This window comes from Schistocerca serialis, chromosome 11 (assembly GCF_023864345.2).
Source record: "Schistocerca serialis cubense isolate TAMUIC-IGC-003099 chromosome 11, iqSchSeri2.2, whole genome shotgun sequence".
Classification (NCBI taxonomy): Eukaryota; Metazoa; Arthropoda; class Insecta; order Orthoptera; family Acrididae; genus Schistocerca; species Schistocerca serialis.
Window position 1 is genome coordinate 192,900,055 of NC_064648.1, and position 21,364 is coordinate 192,921,418.

At 41.8% G+C, this 21,364-nt stretch overlaps 1 long non-coding RNA gene across 1 annotated transcript in view; it reads right to left on the minus strand.

The window, feature by feature from the left end:
* Window positions 1–10,317, minus strand: part of LOC126426714 (uncharacterized) — a 78,026-nt gene extending 67,709 nt beyond the window's left edge. The window contains exon 1 of the long non-coding RNA XR_007576397.1: window positions 10,052–10,317. This is a non-coding gene — a long non-coding RNA (uncharacterized LOC126426714). The remainder of the gene's footprint in view (window positions 1–10,051) is intronic.
* Between the last annotated feature and the right edge of the window lie 11,047 nt (window positions 10,318–21,364).

The window sequence follows — 21,364 nt, forward strand, 5'->3', positions numbered from 1 at the left end:
CAAATAAATTCTTGCCCTTGTGCTATTAGGTGCTAATTATTTTCAACTGTTTGCGCTGGCTGTACGCTACCATCAGAACTTTAATTTCAAAAAGAGCATTACTTACATCTAAATAGGAATTCAACTTCATTAACAATTATTTAACATAATTCCAGTTTATAAGTCACTATGTTTAACCTACTGAAACGGCTTTGCCCTCGCATTTTTTGCGAGTTAATTGCATGCATGAACTCTTGAGTTATTTATGCACCATCCAGGTTGTGGATTCTTTGCAGCTTTTGGAATTAGTGCTTGGCAAGGCTTGTATGTAACACATAAATGAGATACTTCATGACCTCAATTCAAGATGGGAGTGTCATTCTGTAAAAATATAATTCATCCAGAAATCCCATCCAACCTTGCTATCTGAATCAGCACTTTGTGTGTCAAAGTGAAAACTTTGTATGTCTCTTCACTTCTGCTGCCCCAGTATCTGTATTTCTCAGGTAAGTTTTCATCTTTTTGTATGTCTCTTTGTGACCTACTAAGTACATACAATCTTTAATTGATGGCAGTATGTTTGAGCACTGATTTTAATAATTACCAGCAGCAGGAATGTACAGATTACTCAATTCAATTAAACATCTCAGTATCTTAGTTTGTTGCTGTTAAGGCTAAATATAATTTACAGAAATGCAATTTTTGCAACTGCTAGTACTACTGCTAAATCTACTGCTGCAGCTACAAGTTATTGAACCATAGATATCAGAACTTTATGTGTGCATTTATTGTGACGTGCAGATACTACGTAACTAATTTTTTTTCTTCACTACCCACAACACCAAACAGGCTACTACATCTAAATTATGCTGAACGAGGTGGAGCAGTGGATAGCACAATGGAATCGTATTCAGAAAGACAGTGCTTCAAACCCGCGTCCAGGCATCCCATTTTAGATGTTCCATTATTTCTCTAATTCACTTCAACGAAATGCCGGGGTGGTTCCTTTCAAAGTGCAAGGCCTTACTTCCTTTACCATCCTTTGCTAATCTGACCTCCTACGTCTAAATCATTATTTTGTACATTTGAGAGAGATGCAACCTCGTGACAAGAAAGTGATGCTGTAGCTGCTTCCACCAATAGTGCTGCAGAAGGAAATGACATGGAGGCTTCTGGGTGAATCAGACTGAATAGTGGAACAGCTATGGCCACCACAAACAACATGGAATCAGGAGGATGTGCTACACCCACATCTTCCACACCAACAAAATCTAAGGAGACTGAAGATTGTTATTTTCGTGCAGCGCAGATACCTTGAAACAAAATGAGAATGGTAATGTGGGCAGTTTCATAAAATATCTGGCATCAGTTTGTGAAATCAATTAGAAGGCATAGAGCAAGACCACTTTAGCACATCAATAAACTGTGTGTGTTACCCATATGCACACTATTTAAACAAAATTTGATTGCTGTCTTGGAAATAAACTAAATCCTTATTACTTCCTGAGAGAACTGAATGTGAGTATTTTCACATGACCCTCGGCTGTGTTCAAAATGACTGCTGTCAGCTATTGTAATTATGTAGCTCAGCTCTGCACTACTACCCCCCCCCCCCCCCCCCCCCGAACCTTGGACCTTGCCGTTAGTGGGAAGGCTTGCGTGATACAGATGCAGATAACCATACTGTAGGTGCACCCACAACACACAACAGAGGGGTATCTGTTGAGAGGTCAAGCAAACGTGTGGTTCCTGAAGAAGAACAGTAGCCTTTTCAGTAGTTGCAATGGGCAACAGCCTGGGCAATTGACTGAACTGGCCTTGTAACATCACGCAAAATGGTCTTTCTGTGCTTGTACTGCAAACAGCTGAAAGCAAGGGGAAACTTCAGCCATAAGTTTTCCTGGGGGCATACAGCTTTCCTGTATGGTTAAATAATGATGACATCCTCTCGGGTAAAACACTACAGAGGTATAATACTTCCTCAATTGGATTTCCGATCAGGGACTGCTCAGGAGAACATCATTATCAGGAGAAACAGAACAGGAGTTTTATGGATTGGAGCGTTGAATGTCAGATCCCTTAACTGGGCAGATAGGTTGGAAAATTTAAAAATGGAAATGGATAGGTTAACGTTAGATATAATGGGAATTAGTTAGTTGATTGGCAGGAGAAACTGAACTTCTGGTCAGGTGAATACAGGGTCATAAATACAAAATCAGATAGGGGTAATGCAGGGGTAGGTTTAATAATGAATAAAAATTAGGAATGCGGATAAGCTACTACAAACAGCAGGGTTAATGCTTTTGCACAGTAGTACAGGTTTATATGTGAACTAGCTCTGCACATGATGCATTGAAGAAATGTATGATGAGATAAAAGAAATTATTCACATAGTTAAGGGAGAAAAAAATTTAATACTCATTGGGGACTGGAATTCAGTAGTAGGAAGAGGAGGAGAAGGAAAAGTAGTAGGTGAATATGGAGGTTTAAGAATCATGAAAGAAGGTTGTATGTGTGGAAGAGACCTGGAGACACCAAAAGATTTCAGACTGATTATACAGGGCATTACAAAAAGGTAGGACCAAACTTTCAGGAAACATTCCTCACACACAAATAAAGAAAAGATGTTATGTGGACATGTGTCCGGAAACGCTTAATTTCCACGTTAGAGCTCATTTTAGTTTCGTCAGTACGTACTGCACTTCCTCGACACACCGCCAGTTGGCCCAACTGAAGGAAGGTAATGTTGACTTGGGTGCTTGTGTTGACATGCGACTCATTGCTCTATAGTACTAGCATCGAGCACATCAGTACGTAGCATCAACAGGTTAGTGTTCATCACGAACGTGGTTTTGCAGTCAGTGCAATGTTTACAAATGCGAAGTTGGCAGATGCCCATTTGATGTACGGATTAGCACGGGGCAATAGCTGTGGCGCGGTACGTTTGTATCGAGACAGATTTCCAGAACGAAGGTGTCCCGACAGGAAGACGTTCGAAGCAATCGATCGACGTCTTAGGGAGCACGGAACATTCCAGCCTATGACTCGCGACTGGGGAAGACCTAGAACGGCGAGGACACCTGCAACGGACGAGGCAATTCTTCGTGCAGTTGACGATAACCCTAATGTCAGCGTCAGAGAAGTTTCTGCTGTACAAGGTAACGTTGACCACGTGACTGTACGGAGAGTGCTACGGGAGAACCAGTTGTTTCCGTAGAGTGTACAGCGTGTGCAGGCACTATCAGCAGCTGATTGGCCTCCACGGGTACACTTCTGCGAATGGTTCATCCGACAATGTGTCAATCCTCATTTCAGTGCAAATGTTCTCTTTACGGATGAGGCTTCATTCCGACGTGATCAAATGGTAAATTTTCACAATCAACATCTGTGGGCTGACAAGAATCCGCACACAATTGTGCAATTACGTCATCGACAAAGATTTTCTGTGAACGTTTGGGCAGGTATTGTCGGTGATGTCTCGATTGGGCCCCAAGTTCTTCCACCTACGCTCAATGGAGCAGTTATGATTTCATACGGGATACTCTACCTGTGCTGCTAGAACATGTGCCTTTACAAGTACGACACAACATGTGGTTCGTGCACGATGGAGCTCCTGCACATTTCAGTCGAAGTGTTCGTACGCTTCTCGACAACAGATTCGGTGACCGACGGATTGGTAGAGGCGGAGCAATTCCGTGGCCTCCACGCTCTCCTGACCTCAACCCTCTCGACTTTCATTTATGGGGGCATTTGAAAGCTCTCGTCTACGCAACACCGGTACCAAATGTAGAGACTCTTCGTGCTCGTATTGTGGACGGCTGTGATACAATACGCCATTCTCCAGGGCTGCATCAGCGCATCAGGTATTCCGTGCGACGGAGGGTGGATGCACGTATCCTCGCTAACGGAGGACATTTTGAACATTTCCTGTAACAAAGCGTTTGAAGTCACACTGGTACGATCTGTTGCTGTGTGTTTCCATTCCACGATTAATGTGATTTGAAGAGAAGTAATAAAATGAGCTCTAACATGGAAAGTAAGCGTTTCCGGAAACATGTCCACATAACATATATTCTTTCTCTGTGTGTGAGGAACGTTTCCTGAAAGTTTGGCCGTACCTTTTTGTAACACCCTGTATGATAGTAAGACAGATTTGGGAAACAGGTTTTAAGTTCTATGACATATTCCAGGGGCAGATGTGGACTCTGTACACAATTTACTGGTTATGGACTATATATTAAAAATGAAGAAATTACAAAATGGTAGGAATTTCAGGAGTTGGGACCTGGATAATCTGAAAAAATCAGAGGTTGTAGAGTGTTTCAGAGAGAGCATTAGAGGACAATAAAAGGGGAATGGAATAGAGTAGAAGGAGAATGGGTAGCTTTGAGGGATGAAATAGTGAAGGCAGGAGAGGATCAAGTAGGTAAAAAAAGACTAGGGCTAGTAGAAATCCTTGGGTAACAGAAGAAATATTGAATTTAATTGATGAAAGGAGAAAATATAAAAACGCAGTAAATGAAGCAGGCAAAAGGGAATACAAAAGTCTCAAAAATGAGATTGACAGGAAGTGCAAAATGGCTAAGCAGGATGGCTAGAGGACAAATGTAAGGATGTAGAGGCTTATCTCACTAGGGGTAAGATAGATACCGCCTACAGGAAAATTAAAGAGACCTTTGGAGAAAGGAGAACCACTTGCATGAATATCAAGATCTCAGATGGAAACCCAGTTCTAAGCAAAGAAGGGAAAACAGAATGGTGGAAGGAGTATATAGAGGGTCTGTACAAGGGCGATGTACTGGGGGGCATTATTATGGAAATGGAAGAGGACGTAGATGAAGATGAGGTAGGAGATATAACACTGTGTGAAGAATTGGTGAGAGCACTGAAACACCTAAGTAGAAACAAGGCACCGCAAGTAGACAACATTCCATTAGAGCTACTGATGCCCTTGGGAGAGCCAGCCGTGACAAAACTCTGCCATCTGGTGAGCAAGGTGTATGAGACAGGCGAAGTATCCTCGGGCTTCAAGAAGAATATAACAACTCCATATCCACAGAAAGCAGGTGCTGACAGGTGGGTGAACCACCAAACTATCGTTTTAATAAGTCACCATTGCAAAACAGACAAATGAAGAAACTGGTAGAAGATGACCTCAGGACGGTCAGTTTGGGTTCTGTTCAAATGTAGGAACACGCGAGCCAATTCTGACCCTACTACTTATCTTAGAAGCTAGGTTAAGTAACGGTAAACCTACATTTATAACATTCGTAGGCACAGAGAGCTTTTGACAATGCTGACTGGAACAAGCTCTTTCAAATTCTCATGATAAATACAGGGAGCAAAAGGGTATTTACAATTTGTACAGAAACCAGATGGCAGTTATAGGAGTCGAGGGGCATGAAAGGGCAGCAGTGATTGAGAAGGGAGTGAGACAGGGCTGTAGCTTTGTGGCACAACTTGGCTAGAAGAAGAGGCAAGTCGGTAGGAACATTCTGAGGGATCGACGATCTCCTACTTAGTACTGGAGGGAAGCGAGGAGGGTAAAAATTGTAGATCGAGACCAAGAGATGAATGCAGGAGGACGTCGGTTGCAGCAGTTACTCTGAGATGAAAAGGTTTGCACAGGATGGAGTAGCACGGAGAGTTGCATCAAAGCAGTCTTTGGACTGAAGATCACAACAACAACACCTCTGTACTACCAAATCACAACATATGTGGCCTGCCTGAAGACCGTGTGACATGGCGCACATTTATGGGTACAACTATCAGGTCATACTCTCTTGTATTAGTGCATGGCGAAGTGCTGTATGCCACACGTGTCCAGAAACGCTGCATTATTTGTAGATCTGAGTAACTCTATGGGAACCAGATTTTAGAAATGCACAAGTGAAATAAAACACAGCTGTGTGCTTTGTGTGTACATGCACCACTGCTCTGGCTTTCAGTGCAGATTTTGAAAGGCAGTTCAGTTTATTTGTTAGTTGCCGCTTGACTCTTAGAGGGATGTGTAGCTGGTTCACATTTCACAGCCACGTTCTTATTACAGCTGTACAGAAGAAGGTCTGAATTGATTGGTGATTACCGTAGAGCTCAAAACGAATCTCCTACATTTAGTAAAGTGTATTATACATGAGCAACATCATTACACAGAGTTACTGTATAAAATTCAGTTGCCATCTCTGTAGCCACCGACAACGAACTGTTGTTACTCTTAAGAGGCTACTGTTGCTACTGGCAAGTGTAACAGCAAATAAAAGAGAATGCTGTATGTACAAAAATAATGACTAATAAGCACTATTATGTTCTACATCTACATACATACTCCGCAATCCACCATAGGTGCGTGGCGGAGGGTACCTCGTACCACAACTACCATCTTCTCTCCCTGTTCCAAACAGAACGAGGGAAAAATGACTGCCTGTATGCCTCTGTACAAGCCCTAATCTCTCTTACCTTATCTTTGTGGTCTTTCAGCGAAATGTAAGTTGGCGGCAGTAAAACTGTACTGCAGTCAGCCTCAAATGCTGGTCCTCTAAATTTCCTCAGTAGCGATTCACGAAAAGAACGCCTCCTTTCCTCCAGAGACTCCCACCCGAGTTCCTGAAGCATTTCCGTAACACTCGCGTGATGATCAAACCTACGAGTAACAAATCCAGCAGCCCGCCTCTGAATTGCTTCTATGTCCTCCCCCAATCCGACCTGATAGGGATCCCAAACGCTCGAGCAGTACTCGAGAATAGGTCGTATTAGTGTTTTATAAGCGGTCCCCTTTACAGATGAACCACATCTTCCCAAAATTCTACCAATGAACCGAAGACGACTATCCGCCTTCCCCACAACTGCCATTACATGCTCGTCCCACTTCATATCTCTCTGCAATGTTACGCACAAATATTTAATCGACGTGACTGTGTCGAGCGCTACACTACTAATGGAGTATCCAAACATTACAGCATTCTTTTTCCTATTCATCTGTATTAATTTACACTTATCTATATTTAGAGTTAGCTGCCATTCTTTACACCAATCACAAATCCTGTCCAAGTCATCTAGTATCCTCCTACAGTCACTCAACGACGACACCTTCCCGTACAGCACAGCATCATCAGCAAACAGCCGCACATTGCTATCCACCCTATCCAAAAGATCATTTATGTAGATAGAAAACAACAGCAGACCTACCACACTTCGCTGGGCCACTCCAGATGATGCCCTCACCCCTGATGAACACTCACCATCGAGGGCAATGTACTGGGTTCTATTACTTAAGAAGTCTTCGAGCCACTCTCATATTTGGGAACCAGTCCCATATGCTCGTACCTTAGTTAGGAGTCTGCAGTGGGGCACCGAGTCAAACGCTTTCCGGAAGTCAAGGAATATGGCATCTGTCTGATACCCTTCATCCAGGGTTCACAAGATATCGTGTGAAAAAAGGGCGAGTTGCGTTTCGCAGGAGCGATGCTTTCTAAAGCCGTGCTGATGCATGGACAGCAAATTCAGTATATTCGAACTGAGAATATGTTCGAGAATCCTGCAACAAACTAATGTTAAGGATATTGGTCTGTAATTTTGAGGATCCATCCTTCTGCCCTCCTTATATACAGGCCTCACCTGAGCTTTTTTCCAGTCGCTCGGGGCTTTACGTTGGGCAAGAGATTCGCGATAAATGCAAGCTAAGTAAGGAGCCAATGCAGTAGAGTACTCTCTGTAAAACCGAACTGGAATCCCATCAGGACCTGGCGATTTATTTATTTTCAACCCATTCAGCTGCTTCACAACCCCACAGATGTCTATCACTATGTCCTCCATACGGGAATCTGTACGAGACTCGAACGGCGGTATGTTTGTACGATCCTCCTGCATGAAAGATTTCTAAAATGCTAAATTTAAAATTTCAGCTTTCGTTTTGCTGTCTTCCGTTGCCAGGCCAGACTGATCAGTGAGTGACTGGACGGAAGCCTTCGACCCGCTTACCGATTTTACGTAAGACCAGAATTTCCTTGGGTTTTCAGCAAGATCTTTTGCTCAGGTACGGCGACAGTGGTAGTGGTTGTATGCTTTGCGCATCGCTCTTTTTACAGCAACACGAATCTCTAATAACTTTTGCCTGTCCTCATTCTCCCGATCTTTCCTGTACCGCGAATACAACTGTCTCTGCTTCCTGAGTATTCTCTGAATTGCGCTGTTAAACCGAGGCGGGTCTTTTCCGTCCGTAACCCACTTTTTCAGCACATACTTGTCCAATGTGTGATTTACAATGTGTTTAAAATTTGCCCATAATTCTTCCACGTCCATCGTACCGGAAGTAAATGAAGTCGATTCATTTTCTAAGTGGGATGCTAACAACTGCTTATCCGCACTTTCTAGTAGGAATACTCTGCTAACCTTCTTGACCGACTTTGTAACTTTCGTAACCATAGTCGTAATGACAACATCATGATCACTAATCCCTGTCTCAACACTGACACCGTTGATGAGGTCTGGTCTGTTCGTGGCTACCAGATCTAAAATATTTCCATTACGCACTGGCTGTCGATTTAGCTGCTCAAGACAGTTTTCGTATAATGTGTTCCAAAGTAATTTACACCACAGCTTGTCTGTACCACCTGTAATGAATCCATAGACATCCCAGTCTATACTAGATAGGTTGAAGTCACCTCCGACTAATACAGCACGATCTGGGTACTTCTTGCGATACAGAGTGTAGACTCCCTCTGAATGATTCTAGAACTGTCACGGTGGAACCTCGTGGCCGGTAATAACACCCGACAATTAGCTTTATTTCTCCTCGATCTGTTAAACGTGCCCAGATAACTTCACAATCACAATCTACTTTGACCTCAGTAGACACAATATTTTTGTCAACTGGAATGAAGACACCACCTCCTACGCTGTCTAATCTGTCTTTCTGATACACATACCGACCCTCACTAAATATTTCAGAACTTCCTGTCTCAGGGTTCAGCCAGGTCTCAGTCCCGAGAATAATTTGCGCGCCACACGCTTCCTGGAGGGCAGTAAATTCGGGAACTTTATTCCCAACACTCTGAAATTTTACTGCTAACATCTTGATAGCTGGAGTGTATTTAAACTGAGCGCGTCCCGATTTCCCTGCCCGCACGTCGACTGCTGAGTGTTGATCAGGACACCTCGCACTGCTGCCTATCCTAAAATAAAAAACCCTGTGCACGCCACAAGTACTCTGCTCCCCGAGTAGCCGCTTCCTTTGTGTAGAGCACCCCCGACCTATCTAGGGGCGTCCTACAATTCCCCACCCAATAGGGCAAGTGGGTTCACGTAGGAGGGTTTTCGCAGTTGGGAGTTAAATGATCATTGTAGATGATGAATCTGTGGCAATGACAGTCTCTGACTAGGTATCAGGAAGGCTCTACTTTGTGTTCCGGTAACAGACGAGCACCGCATTCCGAAGGTGGCGAACTACGGTTGAGGGGTCTTCAGAAAAGATGCAAATGAGGAATATAGGGCCAGAATTGTGGCGAATTCAGTGGGCTTTTTGGATCTGCGTGTCAGGATTTGGACTCGGCTTCCACACAACTGCCCCCACTCTGATCTCGGGGTCCACCACCGTCAATCGCAAAAATGAAAGTCAGCAGGAGGTGGGGCGTCGGCGTCACCTGGGTCACAGTGGACTGTTTTTGAGGAGGGAGGCATGTGGACCAAAGGTGATGGCTGGTAGACACTGCAGGAGGCGGGTCTGGGAATCAGAATCGGTGGATTTTAGGATTACCGAGTCTTTGCAGGGAACGAGTTGTGATATGTTGTCCGGTACTAATTTCTTCTTTTTTAGTTTTTGAGGAAAAGTGTTTTAGCTCTGGGAAATCCGAAATCAGAGTGTGAGAGGATTAAGGAATGTGATGTAGGAGACATGTGGGCTGGGATGGGATTTGACCGCATAGGTTTGGGTGTGGGGGCAAATGTGGGAGGGTGTCACAGATACGTAGGGTACCTCTCTTAGGTGGGTTATCGGCATCGTTTGAGGCTGCGGTGTCAGAGGATATTGACTGTGCAGTGGGACAAGATTTTGAATGCCTTTCCTTACTTTTCTTACCTTTAGCAGGTGGGTTCAGGCCAATGCAGACAGAGCCAGTGCGGTAACAACTGTGGCACAGCTTGTGGGTGTCGGTTTGTTGTTGCTGGAGGATGTGGGGATGCCGGGAAGCTGCTTCTGGACCCAGACGTAGTGATGACGACGGTGGAAGTGGAGCAGCTGGCTGGTGCAACTGTGAGATACGTGGCACGGTCGGCAGTGTTGGCAGCACTGGCAGTGGAGCCGTAGTCCACGATGGACTGATGTCGTCTGCAAATCAGCAGTCGGTTACGTGTCGGAACGGTGTGCGCCTGTGCGTGGGAATATGTGGGAAGACGGATGGAGTCATCCGAGTACTACGATAGGACGGAAGATCAGTTCACTGCCGAAACATGTTTTGGAATAAACGACAATAACAAATTCCACGTATGTCAATTGAGTTCCGTGGCAGTACTGCAATGGCCTCCCGCCTTGTTTCTGCCTTTGTGACTTCAGCAGCCTTCATCCTAAGATGAGAATACTGCAGTTCTGTGACACACGTATGTGATCTTAGCACTATCTTTCACATGCTTTGCAGTAACGTAGCTTACAAAGGCAATCCTCACTGTCTTTCCTTCTTTTGAGTTCAACTTAAAGTCTGTACCACTGTACTACTCAAGTCTGCTTTGTGTTACTGGAAATCATTCATAGTAAAATCAAACTCCACTATTTGACAGGGAAAACAGTTTTCAGACATTTTACCATCATTTGTGTGAAGTGTGACACATTCACCCACCATGTTTTGGTAAGAGTGAGAGGAAAGTTAGCTCATGTGCGGTATAAAACCCAAGAGTTTCAAACAATAGTTTAGAAGAGTTGACTTTTTCTTGCACTGGTGTCAAAAGTTGCTCACCAAGACGATACATGACTTTGTTTATTACCTATATGTGTGACTCGAGGTGGTTGACAATTTTATTATTCATTAATTGAGTAAATCCTGCCAGCCAAGAGGGTTTTTTTCCCATAAAGCCAAGACAACTCTGGAATTTCAACTGTAACCTCCAAATATGCTGCAAACAGTTGGCATCCTTAAGAATATGATTGTGATTCAGATACATTAGCATGAGATATCTGTAGTTATAGGTACAATGACATATTTATGGTAAATATAAGTAGCAATTTCAAAACATTTCATCTATTACCATCTGCTTCATTGTATACATGACTGATGAGTTGTCATGGGTGGAGACACAGAAAGGCCGAGTTTACAATTTGTAGCTACAAATATTTATAACAATATAAACATTTCAGTGAATCATTTGTAAGTTACAGTCATAACAAACAAAATTTCTTCCCAGACAGTCAAAGAAACAAATTTTTGCCTCTCCATATATTTGTACAGATAAGTGAGGTATTTATACTAGTTGTAAGCATCCTATGGTTGAGCATGTGCAGTTTTGAATAGAATGCAGAGAATCTAACTTAAATAGTAGTTAAACGAGCATTGTGTGTTTTGTTAATTAAAATATCACTCAGTGCTGTAGGCACCTTATATAAACATCATGTCTTCTGAATTCTTTCAAGTTATGTGAGTACAAAATATATTTCCAAACCTCTGACACGGAAAGCTTTTGGGTGTATTTTTTCTGGGCTCTTGGACCTAAGAGTTTGATGGTTGATTGAACAAGGAAGGTTATCTTGTATTCAAAGACACATGGTGAAAATATGAATATGAGGACTTCATGTGGGAATTGTATTCAAAAACAAATACCTCTTCATGTGGTTATCCAGTCTACACATCTGATCTTCAGCTTTCTTCTGTAGCACCACATTTAAACAACTACCTTTCTCCTCCTGTCTACGGTATTTGTTGTCCACAGTTAACTTACATACCTAGTAAAACTCCACAAAAATTCTTTAAAAAAATATTTTCCACTACTCATATTTACAATTACGTGATGTAAACATCTCAGTTTTTTCAGAAAAGCTTTTTACTCTACTGCCGCACTGCAGTTTTCATACTCTCTAGTTTTGGCATTGCTACCGAAATAGCAAAATTCGTCCAATCCTAGTAGTGTGCCATTTCCTGCTCTTAATCCCTTGTGCATTATCTGCTGTAATTTGACTACAACCCTTTACATTGTTTTACATTTTCCTGTGGTTTCTGTTACTTGCATTCGGAGCCCTACGAGGCATGCTAAGTGACTCAGCTAAGCCCTTCACCCCAATACTTCAGAAGCCACTTTAAGTAACTAGGCCTATATTAATTCAATTGAAGCAATGTGTTTACTGTTACCAGTCACTGTTTAATTTATTTCCTCGCCATGTTTCAAAGATTTAAACCTCCATTACCAGGTGGATTATTTGTATTAATATGATGTTTGTATTATGTTACGATTTTTGGCTAACCTAAGGCACTGCCTGTAGGGAAACAAATCACTATTTGGAACACAGCTCTGTGGAGATCTCTGACTAAAACCTGGACGTAAATCTAAATGTACAAATAAAACAGTTAGAATACCTCTGGTCTTCACAGGCTAGTTTCTGCATCATAATACAGCGCAATAAACTTAAACACTTTGTAAACAAAGATGATGTTTAGAAAGTGACAGATGCAAACAACATACAGCAGAAACACTACTTTAGAATACTAAGAACATATAGTAAAACAGACCATTATGTCTGAGTAAGTCTTAAACTATTGTGCATATCTGTGGTAGAGCACATGAATATATATTTAGTATTTAAAATGGAACATGACTCTTCTTTTAAGTTTACATAACTGAAACGTTGTATTCATTTGTGTGTTCAGCTGACCCGTTGAAAACATGAAATGTGATAATTATATTGGTAAAAATGATATAATTATACATAAATAACAATTCGGTTTGGAATTCAGAGATAGAGGATGAAAGGAGTGACAGAAGAAGAGCGAAATATTGGTTATTCCGGAGCTATGGGTTTGCTAGGCTTCCATCTGTAGCATGTTATAGCCAACTAGATTGACAATGATCCAAACTGTATTGTCATTTTAAGTAGATCTAATGAGTACTGGGAGTATGCTAGTCAAATGTTCATTTAGAAAATCTTAATGAAACACAAATTACGAAATTCATAGTAAGTATGAAGTGGGGCACAAAAACGTAGTGTATGTGATACAAGGGAGAGAGGGGAGAGAGAGAGAGAGAGAGAGAGAGAGAGAGAGAGAGAGAGAGATTGGACATGTGCATTGCAAATCTAATGGTGCACACTGCTGTTCAGACCAGAGATGACAAACGCTTTGGTATATGTTGTCAATTAGGATGGACTCAATCTGTTTTCTTTGACATTTGTACATCAGCAGTGGTTCAAGGATGCACAATTTTCTGCCCAATGGCGTTGCATGTGACACGTTTATGCCTTTACGTATCACGACATTGGCAGTCTGATACCAAATACTACCCGCAAATGGTACTGTATAGGTGGTCTTATTTTACGTTTGTTTTGTGTGCTGCGATTCTTTTGCAACTATTTGTGTTTTTCAGGGATTCTGCTACACTGGTGTTTATTTCAATCTCTTGTTTACATTTATCTTCAGAGTGTTGCAGTTGGGTTGCTGTTCCTCTTGACAACATACCAGAATGCTGCCATTCTGGGGCTGTGGGATAACAAGAGGAGTTGTGGATGGTGGAATGTTGTTGTAGACTTCCAATAAATTTCAATTTTATGTCTACTACTTGTTATTCTAATGGTCAGGTCTAGTAAGTTTACAATGGTGCCTACTTTGTCCTCAACTGTGAACTTTATACCTTTATGTGGGGTGCTGAACAATCAGATAACTCATTGCTAGTTAATTGTGATGTATATGGCACAGAAAGGAGACTCTGACCACTGGAGGTACTACATTTTAGTTATTTTATTTACATATTTGGATTTATGTTCGAGTCTTAGTGACCTCCACACAGCCATTTTCTAAATAGTGGTTTGTTTCTTTACACACAGTGCCTCAGGTTACCCTAAAATCCTGACACAATGCACACCTCTATTAATACAAATAAATCCACCTGATGACCTCAGGGAGTCACACCTAGTGATACGTGGCTGGCGACCACGGGGCCCCGAGCTGAGTCCTGGCATTGCTTCCACTTACTTATGCCAGGCTCCTCACTCTTATCTTTCCTATCTGGCCACCCTCGGCCAGCTCTTGTTCTTTTCCGACCCTGACGCTATTAGGTTTCGAGGGCTAGGGGTCTTTCATTTTCCAACCTATACTTCTCATGCAGCGTCTGACCCAGAGCGGGCGGCTGCAAAAGGCGTCTGTATCCCATGTTAGGGGCGGCCTCCAGAACTGCGGAAGGCAACAGAATACCACCGCAGATTATCTTCCCTGCATAATGCAGTCTCCATTTTATGCACAAAAAATGGCTTCCTCTCATGTTAAATCAGTGTCCGGAGGTAAAATAGTCCCCCATTCGGATCTCCGGGGGGGACAACTTGAAAGGAGGCAAAAAATCAAAACGAGAATTGGTACCTGGAATGTCAGAACTCTGCTACAAGCAGGAAAACTAGAAAACCTTAAAAGAGAGATGGAAAAGAATCATATGGGCCTCGTAGGAGTTGCTGAAGTAAGATGGAATGGACATGGAGAGTTGCAGTCAGATGAATATGTATTCTACTACTCAGGAGGAGAAGTAAAAGGAATTAATGGAGTAGGAATGATTATGACAAAGGAATTGGCTAAATGTGTGGAATATGTAGACTATGCAAATGACCGGGTTATTGGTGTAAGGCTGAAAGGAGCATAGAAAGATTTACTGATTGTCCAGGTGTATATGCCAACTTCAGAACATGATGACCAAATTGTAGAGGAAACGTACAATGTAATAGAGAGAATAATGGACGAAAATAAAAAATGCTGCAAAATAGTAATGGGAGACTGGAACGCCATTGTGGGAGAAGGGAAAGAGGGAAACATAGTAGGCAGTCATGGTCTTGGAAAGAGAAATGACAGAGGTGAATGGTTAATTGACTTCTGCAGGGAAAGGCAGCTGATAGTGGCAAACACATGGTTCAAGAACCATAAGAGGAGGCTCTACACTTGGAAATCACCAGGGGATAAATATAGAAACCAAATCGATTTTATACTGGTAGAAGAAAGATACAGGAATGGAATCAAGAAGGTGCACACATTACCAGGTGCAGATATTAATAGTGACCACAACTTACTTATGGCAGAAATAGAAATAAGAATGAAAAAACTGAAAAAGGCGACAATGGTGAAGAAATGGGATCTAGAGAAGATAAGGTCCAACAAAGAACAAATTACAGAAATGCTGTCTCGGGACTTTCTAAACACATTACGAGACAAAGAAGCACCTGATGATGCCAACGAGTACTGGAATATGCTGAAAGAAGGAATCATTAAAGCAGGACAGCAAAATACAGGATATGTAAAAGGGAAAAGGTAAAAAAAACCATGGGTCACACAAGAAATGATTTCCAAGATGGAGGAGAGAAGAAAATTGAAAAACAAGAACACTGAAGATGCAAGAAAGATATACCGAAGGTTAAATAACGAACTGTGAAGAGAAACAGAGCAGGCTAGGAAAAAATGGCTAAAAGAGGAATGTGATGAAATTGAAGAACTGGACAGGAAAGGAAGATACGACTTACTATACAACAGAGTAAAGACTATGACATGGGAACAAAACAGAGCAGGAAGTGCTACTATGGAAATTTTGAGTAAAGACGAAGAGGTAGTGTATAAAGATCGTGACAATGTCCTCCAGAGATGGGAAGAATATATAAAAGAGCTATATGACACAAATAGCAAACCAGAAACTCTGGAACTTGAATCACACAACAGTGTAAGTGATGAAGAGAAAGGACCGACCATCATAATGGAAGAAGTAAAGTCTGTTATTGCTGCAATGAAAAATGGCAAAGCAGTAGGTACAGATACAATACCGGGAGAAATACTAAAATGCTTGAACCACAATGGAATAAGAGAAATATTGAGGTTATGCAATAAAATATATGACAGTGGTGAATGGCCTGAGGACTTTTTGACAACAGTAATGATTCCATTGCCGAAAAAACAAGGAACCAAGAAATGCAGCGAGCACAGGACAATCAGCCTCATTTCACATGCAGCCAAAGTGATGTTAAGAATAATTAATAAAAGACTTGAAAAAGTAATAGAGGAGAATCTCGGCGAGGAGCAGTTTGGCTTTAGACGGAATACGGGCACCAGAGATGAAATAGGGCTCCTACGAATCTTAGGAGAAAGGTTTATTGAAAAAGGAAGAGACCTATATATGTGCTTCATCGATTTAGAAAAGGCATTTGACAATGTGGTTTGGGACAAGCTGGTGACTATTATGAGGGAAAAGAGAGTGGACTGGAAAACCAGAAGACTTATAAACTCATTGTACCTTAATCAAAAAGTTTCAGTTAAAGTGAGAGGAGAAAGTACAAACTGGATCAGACTAGGGAAAGGAGTAAGACAAGGATGCTGTTTATCACCTACTCTTTTCAACCTGTACTTGGAAAATATGATTGACCAATGCTCATTAGATGACAAAGGAGTAGAAATTGGAGGAAGAAGAGTAGGGTGCTTGAGATTTGCTGATGACATGGTCCTTCTAGCCACAGGGGAAAAAGAATTACAGGATTTGGTGGACACCATTGCAACTAACGGAAAAAATATGGAATGAAAATTAACACAAATAAAACAAAAGTATTGGCAATAGGAGGAAATAAGGAAATAAAAATTGTGCTGAATGGAGAAACACTAGAACAGGTGCAAAATTTTAAGTATCTTGGAAGCAGGATAGACACCGACTGGAAGTGCACCACAGAAATTAAAACAAGGGTAGCAATGGCAAAAGAGGCGTTTTATAAGAAAAGGAGAATCTTCTGCAGCGGTATGGACAGGGAACTCAGAAAGAGACTCATAAAATGTCTTGTATGGAGTGTTCTTCTATATGGCGCTGAAACATGGACTATGAGGAAAAAAGACAGAGAAAGGCTGGAGGCTTTTGAGATCTGGACATGGCGGAAGATGGAAGGAATAAGTTGGATGGACAGAGTAAAAAATGAAGAGGTACTGAGAAGAGTGGGAGAGAAAAGGCAGTTACTAGATGTAATAAAGAGAAGAAAAAGAAATTGGATTGGGCATATATTAAGAAAGAATGACGGACTGATAAAAACAGTTTTAGAAGGTTATGTAGAAGGGAAAAGGAAGCGAGGAAGGAAGAGATTCCAGATACTGGATGACATGATGGACGGTACAACATACAGCAGCCTTAAGAAGGAAGCAATGGATCGCAGAAAATGGAGAGGCAAAGGACCTGCTAATATAGCAGATAACTGATGATGATGATGACTTTGAAACATCAATTGACTCAAATGGGATACCGTTTTTCACATACATGGCTACTCCCCCACACCGCAAAGAGCTCCTAGAAAAGCTGCCCGCCAACCTGTATCCTGGTAAAGGAAGCTTCTGAATTATCTCCTTATTTAAGAAGTGTTCAGATATACCAATAAAAAAAGGAGACACCTAACATGAAGGAGCGGTCACCACCCGTCAACGTTGCAGAGAAGACGTGAACTCCGGTGACATAGCGAGTTGTCGCGTGACCGTGGCGTGTCGGGTACGCTGGCGACGCGTGCGCGGTCGGATGTGTGGATCCTTTCCATCGGAGGTCGTGTACTGCCTGTTCGAGCATAATTGCAAGTTAAGTTCGTGGAAGGTTTAATCATTAAGTAATGATTTTGTGTAACCAGAGGGTCTTCTGCCTTGTGGCCTCGGGCAACCGTGTTTCCTGTCCCAGGCACCGGTGTAATTGAAGACAGTGATCTTTCCCCCTCCTCTCGTTACTGTCCGATGGGAGGTGTAGTTTTGGCAGTTTAAGTATTTCGCTGTTCTGACGTGGGTTATGAGTAAATTCACGCTTCTCGTTGGTTGATCATGTGGTTCCTTCATTCAGGACTGTGTGGTGTAATGTTTCCTTGCAATTGTGTTTACGGACGTATTTAAATTGGTCAGTCTTCTGCCTAGCCTGAGCACCCCTGAGTGGGTGATTTGTGGCCGCCTTACACGGGTCCGTCATATCTGTTATGTTCTAATGATATTCCAGGACACTTTTGTTTAAAAATTTTTTTAAATTTCTCCAAGTTTGCGAATTCCTTTTATTGACATTAATCGTGTGTTTGCTGAGACCTGTTTAATTTTTTTAATGGCGGTGTTGGTAGCTTCACTACCTCACTGTACTTTATTAACGAAGCTCTGTATTTACTTTATTAGCCTGTTTACTAATGTTCTTTAAATTTTTTTAAATTGTTGTGTTGCAATAAATTACTTTGATTGGCGTCAGCGGCGTGTTTTAAAAGGTAGTTTATTGCCGTACTGCTAGCTTCTGTAACATATGAGTAAAACATTTATGAAAATCTCAACTCGACAGTAAACTACTAGAAATTTGGCCCCGTTTCCCAACTTGTGGCGTTTCTTGTAGTAACCGTAACCATTGTGTGTGTCATATAAACAGTCAATAAAACGCGGGGACAAAGATATATCGGAAACGATAGTTTTAAGGCAGCCTCGTAAATGATTTGTTTTGTTGCTTCTTATACGTAAACAAGAAGATGAACGATTTGTTTTCTTGATTTCGACACGTAAACAAGAAGCTGCGTGTTATGAAACTGATATGCATCGTTGAAAATCGTACATAATAAAACGGAACAAGGAAACGGGGAAACAATTTTCACACAGTAGATGCAGTCAGTAATTGCCACAGGCATGACACACGTGTGGTGAGTCGCGGTCTTTTAAACTGTAGCACTTTTCCGCTCTTGACAAAGCACTGGCAGCTGCTTCCCGTTGTCTGTGGGCAGCGTGTTTGGCTGGTAATCAGAACGTCTTCCGACGTGGTCTGGTCGATGGCGAATTGTGCAACAGTACCACGTAAACTTTTATTTGTGAATCTGGAAAAGTCATACTGCCGCAAAATTATGGTACTTCACAAAGTAGATGCACATTCGTAAACACTCATTTTCGCAGGTTTGGCTCACACATTTTTCCTCACATTGAATTAATTAATGTTGTTTTCGATGATTGTTGCAGTCATTGAAATTGCTTACGGAGGCGTCGTTACTACGTCAGCACGGTAGCATGAAGATGGGGGAGGTGAAGTGGAGGGACAGTGACAGGAAATATGAAGTGAGCCAAAAGCACCTTCATTTTTAAGCAATATATTTATATTTATTACTTAAAATTCATAACGTTATTTCAGTTGTGAAGTGTAATTGGCAAAAGCTCGCACTTTTTACCGCAATATTTTTAAATGCGACTTCGTATGTCAACTTTCGCATTATTTAGTATTTCGTACCGTTCATATTATTTAGTTCCGTACCCGTAGCCAGTTTCCTCGTGTTGAAAAACAGTCAGCACGTGACAAGCAATGAATTCAATTTCTATTTTCAGTTTGAACGTAAGGAATACATGTGCACATGACATGCAGAAGGTATTGTAGGCATAGAGAACAGTGAGTAGGTATACAGTTAATGAAACTCCACATAATTTTTTAAAAAATCACAAAAATTAACTATAATGCACAGAAACAGTTAACTTGAAAGGGCAGTTTTAAAATGCTGGCAGAGGCATGATTTGAGTTGCTTTTCCTTATACAGGAAGATGAAGCTGCTTGGATTATTAGTGGCATCTACAGTAAAACTTGAGCACGATAAAAAATCAAAACGCGATGCAAGTAAACTGCAGGGTGGTTGCAATTAAGGTATCGCTGCTCGGGTGGGCCGCCACGGAAAGGAAAGGAGTGACGGCAGGAGAACGACACTTTGCGGAAACACTTGTCAGGACAGACGGAAGAGAAATCCGACAGAAAGTGCAAGGGGATTCAGTCGCATGTGAAGTACGCCAGCTGCGAGACACAATCTGTACCTGCTCTGCGCGATGACAACCGTAGTGTTACCGACGACGGTGACACGAGATCGGAGACATTAAACACAGTTTACCGAAATTCCTCCAGCAAAGAAGACCAAGCAAATATTCCAACACCTAGAGTAACTTAAAAGTACATATCTACAGGTGTAGCAAAGCAGCTTGCATCAATCAATAAAGGCAAGTCTTCCGGTCCAGGTAGCGTGTCAGTCAGGTTCCTTTCGGGAGTGTGCTCACATACTAGCTCCGCACGTTAGACTGATAATACTACAGTGCGCGTCATTTATGACGGTGGCCGAGTTTAGGTTCGTTCTGCGCATCTGACGTCACAAAACACAGTCAGCCAATGAACAGAGAATGACGTTGCCAGAGCTCGACTGCAGTGCAGAGCACGAACGAGTGTCTTGTTTTAGAAACGTTCAGTCACAAATAAAGTAACTGAACGAAAGCAATGGCTTGATAGCAGAATTTCTTTGATAGAAAGCTTGGAAAAAGCATTCTTTATACCAATTGCTTCATATTCTATTAATTAATTAAACCAAACAAGCAATAAGCCTCCTAATTCAGGCGATAGCAAGGAAAGGTGTTTGTATCATTCTCACTAACCGCTTTTTCGCAATAAAGAACAGTGGTAATTGTTTATTTCCTATTGTACTTCGACGAAACGTGAGTAATTCATAGTCATACCAACAGCGTTTGTCGGTATTTTGCGTCCTAGTTTAAAGTCCTCCAGTAATCGTATTGAATGATGAGCTGCGTTAGCGTAATGGTTAAAGGGTTGCTGGCACGGTAGTTCAGAGTGTTCGGTCAAAGGGTTAGCTGCCCTCTTTAATAAAAAAAAAAAAAAATAAAAAAAAAAACTGAGTTCACCGATCAACATCGAACTAAAACGGATGTCTTACGACGTCCGCCCCGAGCGGATGTAACGAACGAAAGCGAATAAAATGACATAAAAAAAAAGTTTGGCTGCTAAGCGGAAGGTTCCGAGTTCAAACCCTGTTCTGTGCTTAATATTTTCTTTATTTAAAAACAATATCGAAGTGTCTTACTTCATGAATTTTATTCGTTTGAATGTAATTTTTTGAAATTTGTAGAAGTAACTGAAATCAACCATACAGAAAGTATAAGCTATGGATTTTTACCTTTGTAAACTCTTTACATTTAATGCTGACCAATAACTGCGTTGAACATCGAAACAAAATTAAGTCATTTATGGGGGGAAGGTATCAGTCAAGAAGAAGTGTAAAAACCAAATTTTTGGGCCAAATAGTTTTTGTGAAATCGAATGATAAGTGTGTCAAAGCAGTCGGAACACGATGTGTCTGCACAGGCGAGCAGTGCAGTGATGACAAAATCGCGCACAGCGCGGAATGCGGGGAGCACGTCTCTGTAGCAGCGGAAGGGTTAATGCGGTC